Below are 12930 nucleotides of genomic sequence, written 5' to 3'. Positions count from 1 at the left end.
CCCCTTCTTGATAGGGCTCTAAAAAACCCTCAGCTCAGAACTAGGCAAAATCTGCATATGGCTCGCTGATAACAAACTATCATTACACATGGGCAAAACAGAGTCCATTCTCTTCGGTTCAAATAACAAACTCAGCAAGACCGACGGCTTCTCAGTTACAGTGGGTGACAATATTGTCACAAGGAAAGAAGATATTACCTACCTGGGTTCCATCCTAGAGGCAAATCTTTCCTGTGACAAAATGGCATCCAATGTAATAAAAAAAGTCAACCAACGAACTCGATTCTTGTACCGGATCTCCTCACTGGTAAACAAGAATACCCTGAAGACTTTGGCAGGAGCACTCATTCAAGGGTACTACGACTATGCTTGCACCTCATGGTACCGGCTCAAACAAGGGACTAAACACGTTTCGCAATTATGCCACATCAATGTGGAACGCCCTACCCAAAGCTGTAAAGGAATGTGAATCACTACCCACTTTCAAAAACACTCTCAAAAAACACCTAAGGGAGACTGCAATTCGAAACTGGCCACTGTAAATGTCCGAACACAACCCCCTCCAATGTACAGTAAATTACCAAGTATGGTCTTGTCAATATTCCAATGTACAGTTTTGTTTGTACAGTTGTACAGTGTACCCCACCCACCCGACTCCTACCCAACCCCCCCCCACCCACCCAACCACCTCCAATGTACAGTCCCCCCCCCCCACCTACCCAATCCAATGTACAGTTTCTACGTCAAATGTATATACTTTTTTTTCTGGACTCTTTTGGTATCACAAACAGTACTGTATTTGCAAATCTGGTATGTCATAAATGTATAGATGTAGCAGTACTGTCTATCTGTATGTCATGTATGTCATATATGTTACGATGAATTGAAAATGGGGGACCCTGATGTAAACAAGACGAAAGTCTTTCTCTGGTCTGCATCCCCTTAACAATTGTATGTATTGGGCGGCTACGTGGCGTAGTGGGCAAGGCGCTCCCCACGAATGCGGAGACGCTGGGCTTGCCTGTTCGAGCCCAGCGCTCCACATTGCTTTCAGTTTAGCTGGTCGTTCATACTAATACACATTGGCCGTATTAGGGGGTGGGAAACTGATGGGTGTGGATCGGGCGTTGTGGACAGCGACTCCTACAGGTCGGTTGGTGCGCCTGCGCAGTAGAATCAGGAAGTGTCGGGGGCAGCGTGAGCCTCCCACGCGTTACTCCTCGCCACTGAGAGATCGAGCTGCGCAGGTGAAAAGATGCGACTGCTGTTACCTCAAGTACCGGAGGGGACTTGTGCTATGTATGACTTAGTCCACATTGCAGCCGGCTTGTGGGAGGCAAGAAACAGCGTTCGTGACAGGGGAGGGTTGAATTGGATGATACGAAATTGGGATGGGAGAAAATATAGAAAATGGGAGAAAAAGTGGATAAAAAAAAACAATTGTATTTATTGAGCTGTACTGTACTGTACCCATTCTGCAATCTGTTAATAAAGTTTTCAATCAATCAATCAATCAATCAATCAACCAAAGCACCTCAAAGGCGCTAAAAACAAAATTACAAACATCTCAAAACAAACTGGTCAGACTACTGCTTGACCTTACTCCTAGAACCCACCTCACCCCTGCCCACTTTGACAACCTAGGATGGCTTAGAGTAGACGACAGAGTACAGCAACTTGCAATGGGCCTGGTCTACAAGATACACTACACGACCAAGGTACCCAGGTACATGTCAAAATACTTCCCAAAGGTCAGTGAATACCACGATCACAACACCAGAGGGAGCTCCACAAACCCAGATTCAGCTCAAACAAGGGGCTAAACACGTTTCGCAATTATGCCACATCAATGTGGAACGCCCTACCCAAAGCTGTAAAGGAATGTGAATCACTACCCACTTTCAAAAACACTCTCAAAAAACACCTACGGGAGACTGCAATTCGAAACTGGCCCCTATAAATGTCCTAACACAACCCCCTCCAATGTACAGTAAATTACCAAGTATGGTCTTGTCAATATTCCAATGTACAGTTTTGCTTGTGTAACAGAGTTAGAAATTATATTTGTTTGCATGTGAATTTTATCTAAATTGAGAAACATCATACCGTATTTGTTTTGGGAGCCACCTGGTGACGTGTTGAGGTCATTGTATATCGCGCTGCATGTCCCTGTGGGGACACCGTACCTACTCAGCAGTGTTGTACCCATAGATATATATAGATATCTATGGTTGTACCCGTCTGCTCGAGGTAGGTTCCCCATTGAAGTGTAGCTCTGCTATTTCACTACTTTCTCTGGTTAGAATTTGTCTAAACATTAAACTGTAATAACCTAGTGCATAACGCTCACTGTATTACATAATGTAATGATAGCTGTGTTGGTTTGACCGCTGGTATTGGTCCTATGTGTGTGTTGCGTTTTACAAATGTTAAGAACTGGAGAAACGTGTTATGGCGCGAATACTTTCTTTGTAACAATAATCTTGAGAAGGAAGGCTAATGTACCATTTTATGTTATACATGCAGGTCTACCAGATGTACAGTGACCAGGAAAACACTACAGCTGTTTTTATTTCATGTCTTTTATAGGTATGTGGCTTCATATGTAATGCAAACATGTTATTTTCGACATCATTATATTGTTGGAAATCTACTGATGCACTTCCTGCTATGTCCAGCAGGTCAGGCAAGTTTACCAATTTGGTTTATAGACTTGCAAATTAGTGGTATGATACTGTGTATTGGGGAGTAGTGGGTTTGTTATTTGAATTGTTATGAGAATGTAAAATACATGTACTTTTATAAATACTGTGTCATTGAGACATTATAAAAGAGCAGTGTTGTACCCGTCTGCTCGAGGTCTACCAGATGTACAGTGACCAGGAAAACACTACAGCTGTTTTTATTTCATGTCTTTTATAGGCAATAAACAGTCGAAAGCAGTTCCGTCTCTTCAATCTCTGACCAGATGACAACCGTTACACTGGTGCCGTGACCTTCTGGATCTTCAAGATCAGCTCGACGCCGATCGCCGTGGATGCTGTGTGGCTGTCCAGAATTGTGTACAAGATCAGTGTGTGGTCAGATCTGTAACTAGTATATTGGTCAGAGCGAAGTGTTTTCACTCCCATACATAGAGTGACGATTATTTTTGTTTTGTTTTGTTAAAAAGAAAGAAAAAATATATTTATAATTATTATTTTGATTATAATTTTCTTTTTCTTTATTTTTATTTTTATTTTTTTTCATTTGGTATTCCGTAATTTAACACAACGCAAGTACTTACAATGTCTGAGGGGGGAGTTGATGACGATAGGGTGGATACTTTTGCCAGTCCAGTCCTATCGATGGGAAGAGGTTTGGCTTTAGTGGCTATGCTGGCGACAGCGATGTCACCAGGAAGTTTGATAGGGGGGTGGGGCATTCCCGGTCCATGGCTGACAGCGGTAGGGGTACAGGGTTGAGTCAGAGCCCAGGTTGTGCTCCTGTTGGGCAGGTCATGGGGGAGGGTCCTCACACTTCTACACCTAGTAGTGATGCTGATGCTATGAACCACCTCACAGACATGGTAGGGCAGTTAGGTGCCCAGATTGGTGAGTCTATAGTCGCAAAGTTGATGTCATCTGGTGTAATAAACATGAGTGGCGATCCCCAGAATACTTCACATCAGGATAAGCTATCAGGCAGGAAGCCCCACATGTGACAGTTCAGGTTAGGCCAGACAGAGAACCCCAGACATTCAGAGGTGACGGTTCTGATAAGTGTTCAGTTCAGGAGTGGATTGACATGACTAAGTCTCATCTCAGGAAACAGGCGATACCTATGCTTGAGCAGGCTGAGGAAATTCAGAGTCGGTTAAGGGGTAAAGCTAGAGATGTTGTGAGGATCGGCCTACGTAGTGATCCATCACTTGATGCCAATAGAGACCCTGGGCTGATTTACAATATCCTCCTTCAGTACTTCAGTGATGCATCCTCATGTCTCCCTCTTTCGGACTTCTATGCCACCCTGCCCAAACTCAGAGAAAACCCAGTCGATTACTGGATTAGATTGAACAAGGCAGCAGACCTAGCTATTGAGGGTCTGGGCAGACAGGGCAAGCAAGCAGGGAACATGAGTGATGAGGTGGTGCTCGTGTTTGTGAAACATTGTCCTGACCCAGAGTTATCCTACACTCTGAAATGTAAGCCAATCCATGAATGGACCTCACGAGATGTGCAGATGAGGATTGATGATTACCAAAGGGAGTTGAGGGCTAGCAGCAGAGTTAGTGGGGCTGTGCAGTTAAAGAGTCACACCACCACTGTCCTCCATGAGCAGTATAGCTCATCACCAGCCAGTTTGTCAGTACCTGAGCAGTGCCACACCCAGAGTCCTATCTCTCTCTCTCTTCAAGCCCAACACCAGGAGTGTCATACTCCTTACCCCTCTCCTGGTTCTGTCCCAGTTCAAGGAGAGATCTGCCATGTCCCACGCCCCACCTCTACGGCAGTTGTCGCTCAGAATCTCCAGCAGTCGGAGGAGAGGCTTCTTAGCCGTATGGTGGACATGTTTCAGGGGATGATGGAGAAAATGCAGCAGCCCAATGTCGCTACTCCAATGCGTGGTGGGAGGTTCCAGCGTACCCCTGGAGGGGGACGTCCCAGGGAGCAAGCTTGTCGGGTCTGTGATGACTCTAGTCATAGCACCATTTCACACTGCATGAATGAGAGGCTGTGTTTCGCCTGTCTGGCCCCTGGGCATACAAAGAGGGACTGCCAGGCCAATAAGTCCTCCCAACCTCAGTTTGGGGGAAACTAACTGACCTGTATGTGAAGGGAGGCAGTACAGGTCCCGACGTGAACTCCCAAACTAGTTATATATCTGATGCTGAGACGGTTTATACGTCTGTGAAGGATTCAAGTGATGACTCAGAAGTTGTTGTGTATCAGAACATACACAGGATTAGCAGCAGTGAGTCTTTTTTATACACCTGTGGGTGTGGGTGGTACAACAACGCTGGGTGGCATGCTGGACAGCGGGTCCATGGCTTGTAGCAGAGATGAAGCTGAGGGAGGCTGGAGTGATAACTGAGCACAACCAGATCAATGTGAACGTGGTCCTTGTTGGATGTGGTGGACGCCGTGTCAAGCCAAAGTCTGCCTTCGATGTGGAGATGGAAGTGTATGGCTGTAAGATGTCGGTCCCCACGCTCATTGTTCAGGGACAGCATGATGAGTTGATACTGGGGACTAATGTTATTAAGCATGTCCTTCGTCAGTCTAAGCTGTGCGATTCCTACTGGAAAACTGTATCCGGCCCCTGCACTGCCAAAGATCAAGAATCTGAACAGTTCCTATCTATGCTCTCTGGTCTGAGTCCGTGGAGAGGTCAGGACGTGCCGGACAAAGTTGGCACTGTGAGGTGCAATTCAGCTGTTTGCCTTGAACCTGGCCGTGAATATCTCGTATGGGGAAAGCTGCCTAAAGACACTGCTGTATCTCCGGGCAGCACCGTAATGACAGAGCCCACATCTGCTTGTTCGGCCCCGAGGGGAGTTTTGGTAGCAAGGATTGTTACTCCATTGTGGGGAGACAGATGGGTCCCACTGAAGCTCATCAATACTTCTGACAGGCCCGTGTTGGTGAGGCGTAATGCAAAGCTGGCTGATGTCTTCCCCTGCATGGCGCTTGAGGATATGGATGTTGCTGACCCTCCAAAGGTCCCCCTGGTCAGTTGCACTCAAGTGGAGATGCCCGCCTCTGCCGAGGTACGTTCCACTGATGACAAACTTGAGTCAGTTGGGTTGAGCAGTCTTGACGTCCAGTCTTGTGATGTATCAGAGAGCTGGAAACAGAAGATGGCTGACCTGATTGTGCGGTATGAAGACATCTTCTCACGCCACCATCTTGACTGTGGAGAAGCGAAGGACTTCGTACACCGCATTCACCTCTCTGACCACAGACCATTCCGGCTCCCATTCAGGCGAGTGCCCCCGGCCAGTATCAGATATTACGCCAGGTACTGAGTGAGATGGAGGAGAAGGAGATCATCCGAAAGTCCACCAGTGAATACGCGTCTCCTCTGGTACTTGTGTGGAAAAAGAATGCCGATCTCCGTGTGTGTACAGATTTCCGTTGGCTGAACAAGAGGACCCTGAAGGACGCTCATCCTCTCCCTCACCAGGCGGATTGCCTGGCTGCGCTTGGTGGCAACTGTTTCTTCAGTACAATGGACTTGACCTCCGGGTTCTATAACATGCCATTACATGAGGACGACAGAAAGTACTCAGCCTTCACCACGCCTATGGGCTTGTATGAATACAACCGCCTTCCGCAGGGCCTCTGCAATAGCCCCGGGAGCTTTATGCGCATGATGACCAGTATCTTCGGGGACCAGAACTACTTGAGTTTACTGTGCTACTTGGATGACTTGTTGGTGTTTGCTCCAGATGAGGAGACTGCCTTGGGGCGCCTTAAAATGGTGTTCGACAGACTGCGTGGTCATAACCTGAAGTTGGCCCCAAAGAAATGCTTCTTCCTTAGAAGGTCTGTGAAATTTCTCGGTCACATAATAGATGAGAAGGGCGTGTCAACAGACCGCAGCAAGGTTGAGAGCATTGCAAAAATGACGAGTGCTGACCTCATGGAGCCCAATGGGCGGCACGGTGGTGTAGTGGTTAACACTGTCGCCTCACAGCAAGAAGGTCCAGGGTTCGATTCCCGCTTGGGGACCAGGTTTCCATGATGCCAGTTACCCAGGTGGGGTATCTCCCAGGCCTTTCTGTGTGGAGTTTGCATGTTCTCCCCGTGCTCGCAAGGGTTTCCCCCCCCGATAAGATAAACCCAATGGAAAAACATGCACAACAACAAGATCGCTAACGTTGTGGCGTCCTTGACGAAGACGGACAGGAGCACTTGGATTGGTCCCCTGGCGCGGCTCACGTTGACGCCTGTCTGCTCCCGGCTGCCCTTGGGGGGGAAGGGCGACGGGATGGGTTAATCGCAGATACGAATTGCATGCATGCATCGCATGTGTGCCAATTGATGACCTCGGAGCAGGTCCGAAATTATTATTATTATAATGGGGTGAACCCATCACAGAAGCGGATAAGATCATTTTTGGGGATGATCAACTATTACCAGCACTTCATTCCCAGATACTCTGCCGTCGCCAAGCCTCTCTTCTCTCTGTTGAAGGGCGAGAGAAGAAAAGGGAAGGAGGGGAAGTACAGACTGTCGAACAAGAAGTTGAGTGCCTCTGACTGGACCTCAGACCAGGAACAGGCTTTTGAGAAGCTGAAGGCATCCCTTGTTAACACGGTGGTCCTGGCTCACCCTGACTTCAGCCGTCCCTTCATGCTGTCGACGGATGCATCCCTGGATGGTATTGGTGCTGTCCTGTCACAAGTCCAGGAAGACGAAACCAGAGCCAGGCCTATTGCGTTCGCCAGCAAGTCCTTGTCTCAGTCTCAAAAGAACTATCCAGCTCATCGTTTGGAGTTTCTGGCCTTGAAGTGGTCAGTCTGTGACAAGTTTAGTCACTGGCTGAAGGGCCACAAGTTTACAATCTGGACTGACAACAACCCGCTGACTCACATAATGACAAAGCCGAAGCTGGACTGTTGTGAGCAGCGCTGGGTAGCTAAATTGGCAAGCTACGACTTTGACATCAAGTATGTGCCAGGCCGGCTGAACGTTGTGGCTGATGCCTTGAGCCGTGTGCCGTTTGTTAAGGACAGTGTTGGTCATAGGTTGCTGGAAGAGCCCTACCTGAGTCTCCTATCCCAAGTCAGGGATATGTCGAGTGGCTCTGTTCAAGATGCCTTTCGGGTTTCCAGTGGTCACAGGGAACACCCTCCGATGAGTGTCGATGCCCAGGCCTCATGCAGTCCCATTCACATGCATACTCAATCCATTGAGATGGAAGATGTGTCTGCTGTTGTACAATCACATGTGGAATGGGAGGCTGGTTCAAGGGCTCGTGCTGTGGCAGTGCTGCAGTATTTGCCTCAGTTGGTTCCGCCTGGACAAGACTCTCTGCCTGCCCACACAGAGAGGGACCTCCGTGATAGGCAGTTAGAAGACAGAACCGTTTCCCGTGTCCTGTATTACGTGGAGAGATGTCGGAGACCTTCCAGGAGAGAAAGAGTGAAAGAGTCTGTCACAGTCATGAGATACTTGAAGCACTGGGAGAAGCTCGCTGTGAGCAATGGTGTGCTGTACAGAGTTTCAAGAGACCAGATTACTAAGGCAAGGCGGTCTCAGTATGTCGTGCCTGATTCACTCAAGGTTGAGGTTCTGAAGGGTGTTCATGACGATGCAGGACATCAGGGCCAGTTCAGGAGTCTCAGTTTAACCAGACAGAGGTTCTTCTGGTTAAATCTTGACAGGGATGTGAGAGACTATGTGCGCCACTGTCAGCGATGCATCGTCAGCAAGACAGTCGAACCTGAGGGGAGAGCTCCCTTAGAGAGTATAACATCAACCAGACCGCTGCAGCTTGTCTGTATCGACTTTTGGTCGGCTGAAGATTCCAGGAACAAGTCAGTTGATGTCTTGGTGGTGACCGATCACTTTACGAGGATGGCTCAGGCGTTTTCCTGTAGAAACCAGTCAGCCAAGCAAGTGGCGAGAGTTCTCTGGGACAGGTATTTCTGTGTCTTCGGGTTCCCAGAACGTATCCACAGCGACCAAGGGGCAAACTTTGAGAGTTAGCTAATCAGTGAGCTTCTCAGAGTTTCAGGCGTCAGGAAATCGCACACAACACCCTACCATCCAATGGGAAATGGTAGTGTGGAACGATTCAACAGGACCCTGGGTGGGATGATCCGTGCATTGACACCTGAAGCAAAGGCTGACTGGCCACGGCGTTTGCAGACGTTGACATTCATGTACAACTGTACGGTACATGAGACGACGGGATACGCCCCCTTTTATCTCATGTTTGGCCGCATTCCCCGTCTACCTGTAGATGTCCTCTTCCGAACCGTCTTGAATGACTCATGTGTGACGAGTTATGACAAGTATGTGGAATCTCTCACTAAAGATCTGAGGGAGGCCATGGCCATTGCCCAGGAACATGCCACAAAAGAGCAGAACAGGCATGCTCGGCTCTACAACAGGAAAGTGAAGGGGTCTGACATTGAGGTCGGCGACAGGGTGCTCTTGGCGAACAAGAGGGAGAGGGGGAAGAGGAAAGTCGCTGATCGATGGGAATCAACCATCTACACTGTGGTGGGCATGAATGCTGAGACACATACGTACAAGATCTGTGACACAGTTGCTGGACATGAGAAGGTGGTCCATAGGAACCTGCTGATGCTTGTCAATTTTATCCCTGTGGATGACATGAGCGAAGTGTCCGACCTTGCCTCATCCATGCCTGAGACCCAATCGTCCATTCCAAGTGTCGATGGTATGGGGGAGAACACAGAGAACATCTCTGAGGAGGGGAGTGGGGATCTCTTGACTGGCCCAGCATCTGTGGACTCTGAAGGAAGGACCCGAGAATGGATTACACAATTGTCCGTTCCTAGTCTTTCGCAGGCCGACATTACAGACATAAGCAGTGCAGCCTCTGTGTCTCGAGATATCTCAGAGGGACCTGAGGTCCAGATGGAGGTTCGGTCTGTGAGCTGTGACTATGGACCAGTGAACGTCACTGTTGATGCTGACAGTTCTGTACACAGGGTGCAGGCGGATCCTTCACTTGACACTGTGACACGGACTGATAGGGCGAGAAATGTGCAGTGCAGTGACATACAGAGTCCACCCGTGCACACTGATCAGGCTCGGTCTAGATTTGGCCGCCTTATCAAACCAGTTAGCAGGTTAATACAGACCATGTCAAGGCAGGATGTTGTTCGCGACACAGGGTCTTTGTTCTAGGTTTTGACAGTCCGGGGTAATTTATCTTACATAATTTTTTTTTTATGTTGGGATGATTTATTTTCATGGGCTTATACTACAGTGTATGAGGGTCTTGTGGGGTGTACAAGGCACCCTACCGCCAGTAGCTGGATTGAGAGCGTTGTTCTCATACCACTTCATCCTTATGGGATACTTTTGGAGTTGGTTTTGTTATTTTGAAGACCCAGAGTGTGTGTGATTGTGTTGTACTGTGCCTTTAGTAGGTGGTACGTGGTTGGTGCTCAATGTCGCCAAAATTCAGTGGGGGTGGGTGTAACAGAGTTAGAAATTATATTTTTTTGCATGTGAATTTTATCTAAATTGAGAAACATCATACCGTATTTGTTTTGGGAGCCACCTGGTGACGTGTTGAGGTCATTGTGTTGTACCCGTCTGCTCGAGGTAGGTTCCCCATTGAAGTGTAGCTCTGCTATTTCACTACTTTCTCTGGTTAGAATTTGTCTAAACATTAAACTGTAATAACCTAGTGCATAACGCTCACTGTATTACATAATGTAGTGATAGCTGTGTTGGTTTGACCGCTGGTATTGGTCCTATGTGTGTGTTGCGTTTTACAAATGTTAAGAACTGGAGAAACGTGTTATGGCGCGAATACTTTCTTTGTAACAATAATCTTGAGAAGGAAGGCTAATGTACCATTTTATGTTATACATGCAGGTCTACCAGATGTACAGTGACCAGGAAAACACTACAGCTGTTTTTATTTCATGTCTTTTATAGGTATGTGGCTTCATATGTAATGCAAACATATTATTTTCGACATCCTTATATTGTTGGAAATCTACTGATGCACTTCCTGCTATGTCCAGCAGGTCGTGCAAGTTTACCAATTTGGTTTATAGACTTGCAAATTAATGGTATGATACTGTGTATTGGGGAGTAGTGGGTTTGTTATTTGGATTGTTATGAGAATGTAAAATACATGTACTTTTATAAATACTGTGTCATTGAGACATTATAAAATAGCAGTGTTGTACCCGTCTGCTCGAGGTCTACCAGATGTACAGTGACCAGGAAAACACTACAGCTGTTTTTATTTCATGTCTTTTATAGGCAATAAACAGTCGAAAGCAGTTCCGTCTCTTCAATCTCTGACCAGATGACAACCGTTACACTTGGCTGTACACTGCGAGCATCTCGTGGCAAATTGCCCCCTAATCTTGCCGGTGCGAGTGGAAAATATCATCTGGGGGCAAGCTTGCGAGTAGTGATTGCAACCCTTCATTCGCATTTCACTCCTAAATTAATCCATACAAATTGGATAAAACATTAGCCTACAACCAGGGCATAATGTTGCGGTTGTAATTTCATTCGACAGACCAGCGCGGACCTTTAATAACATGCAATTTGATTGACACGAGCAATGGGCTAACGTTAGCTGCTATCCACGGTATCCATTAGGATTATGCTAAGCTAACTAGCGTTAACTGCTGCTAACCCTGGACACCAGTCAAAGCGGACTCCACAACACTAGTTCCATTCGGGAGGAAAGGGGGTGGGTTATATTGACAACGCTTGACAACAGAAGTTTAAACATAACTTCATATTTATTGGTTATTCGTTTCTGTTACTGTATATCATCCACTTTCCATCTTCGTCTTCCCAAAGGTCAGTGAATACCACGATCACAACACCAGAGGGAGCTCCACAAATCATGTTAAACCCAGATTCGGCTCAAACAAGGGACTAAACACGTTTCGCAATTATGCCACATCAATGTGGAACGCCCTACCCAAAGCTGTAAAGGAATGTGAATCACTACCCACTTTCAAAAACACTCTCAAAAAACACCTAAGGGAGACTGCAACTCGAAACTGGCCCCTGTAAATGTCCGAACACAACCCCCTCCAATGTACAGTAAATTACCAAGTACGGTCTTGTCAATAATCCAATGTACAGTGTTGTTTGTACAGTTGTACAGTGTCCCCCACCCACCCCTCCTACCCACCCCCCCCACCCCCCACCCACCCAACCACCTCCAATGTACAGTCCCCCCCCCCCCCCCCCCCCCCCCCCAACCACCTCCAATGTACAGTCCCACCCCCGCCTACCCAATCCAATGTACAGTTTCTACGCCTAATGTATATACTCTTTTCTTTCTGGACTCTTTTTGTATCACAAATACAGTACTGTAATTGCAAATCTGGTATGTCATAAATGTATAGATGTAGCAGTACTGTCTATCTGTATGTCATGTATGTCATATATGTTACGATGAATTGGAAATGGGGGACCCTGGTGGAAACAAGACGAAAGTCTTTCTCTGGTCTGCATCCCCTTAACAATTGTATGTATTGAGCTGTACTGCACTGTACCCATTCTGCAATCTGTTAATAAAGTTTTCATTCATTCATTCATTCATTCATTCAAACGCTTCCTGTTTACATTCGAGTGTGACGTCATCACCTACGGCAGCTTAGACGATCAAAACGCGAACCTAGAACAAAACCCGGGGGGGGGGGGGGGCTGGCTCTCTCATTCGTTCTCGCCCCCTCTCTCTCTCTCTCTCTCTCTCTCTCTCTCTCTCTCTCTCTCTCTCTCTCTCTCTCTCTCGCTCTGATTGATTGAAAACTTTATTAACAGATTGCAGAATGGGTACAATACAGTACAGCTCTCTCTACATTCAATGATTTAAAGTAGCCAAACATTACAGACAGTATAAATACTAACTGGATAGTTGATGATATAAACATTTAATTTCATTATCTGAAATATTCTAAAATCATTAAGTGTGTGTGTGTGTGTATATATATATATATATATATATATATATATATATATATATATATATATATATATATATATATATATATATATATATATATATATATATATATATATATATATATATATATATATATATATATATATATATATATATATATATATATATATATATATATAATATATATATATATATGTGTGTGTGTGTGTGTGTTTGGCTAAAGTGGATAGAAAACACAGTACTGTGCAAAAAAAAGGCACCCAAAAGTTTTTATATAAATGGTCTTAGATGTAA

The sequence above is a fragment of the Notolepis coatsorum genome (assembly GCF_963971535.1).
Source record: "Notolepis coatsorum genome assembly, chromosome: 4".
NCBI lineage: Eukaryota > Metazoa > Chordata > Actinopteri > Aulopiformes > Paralepididae > Notolepis > Notolepis coatsorum.
Note: the sequence above shows the minus strand (reverse complement) of the source record.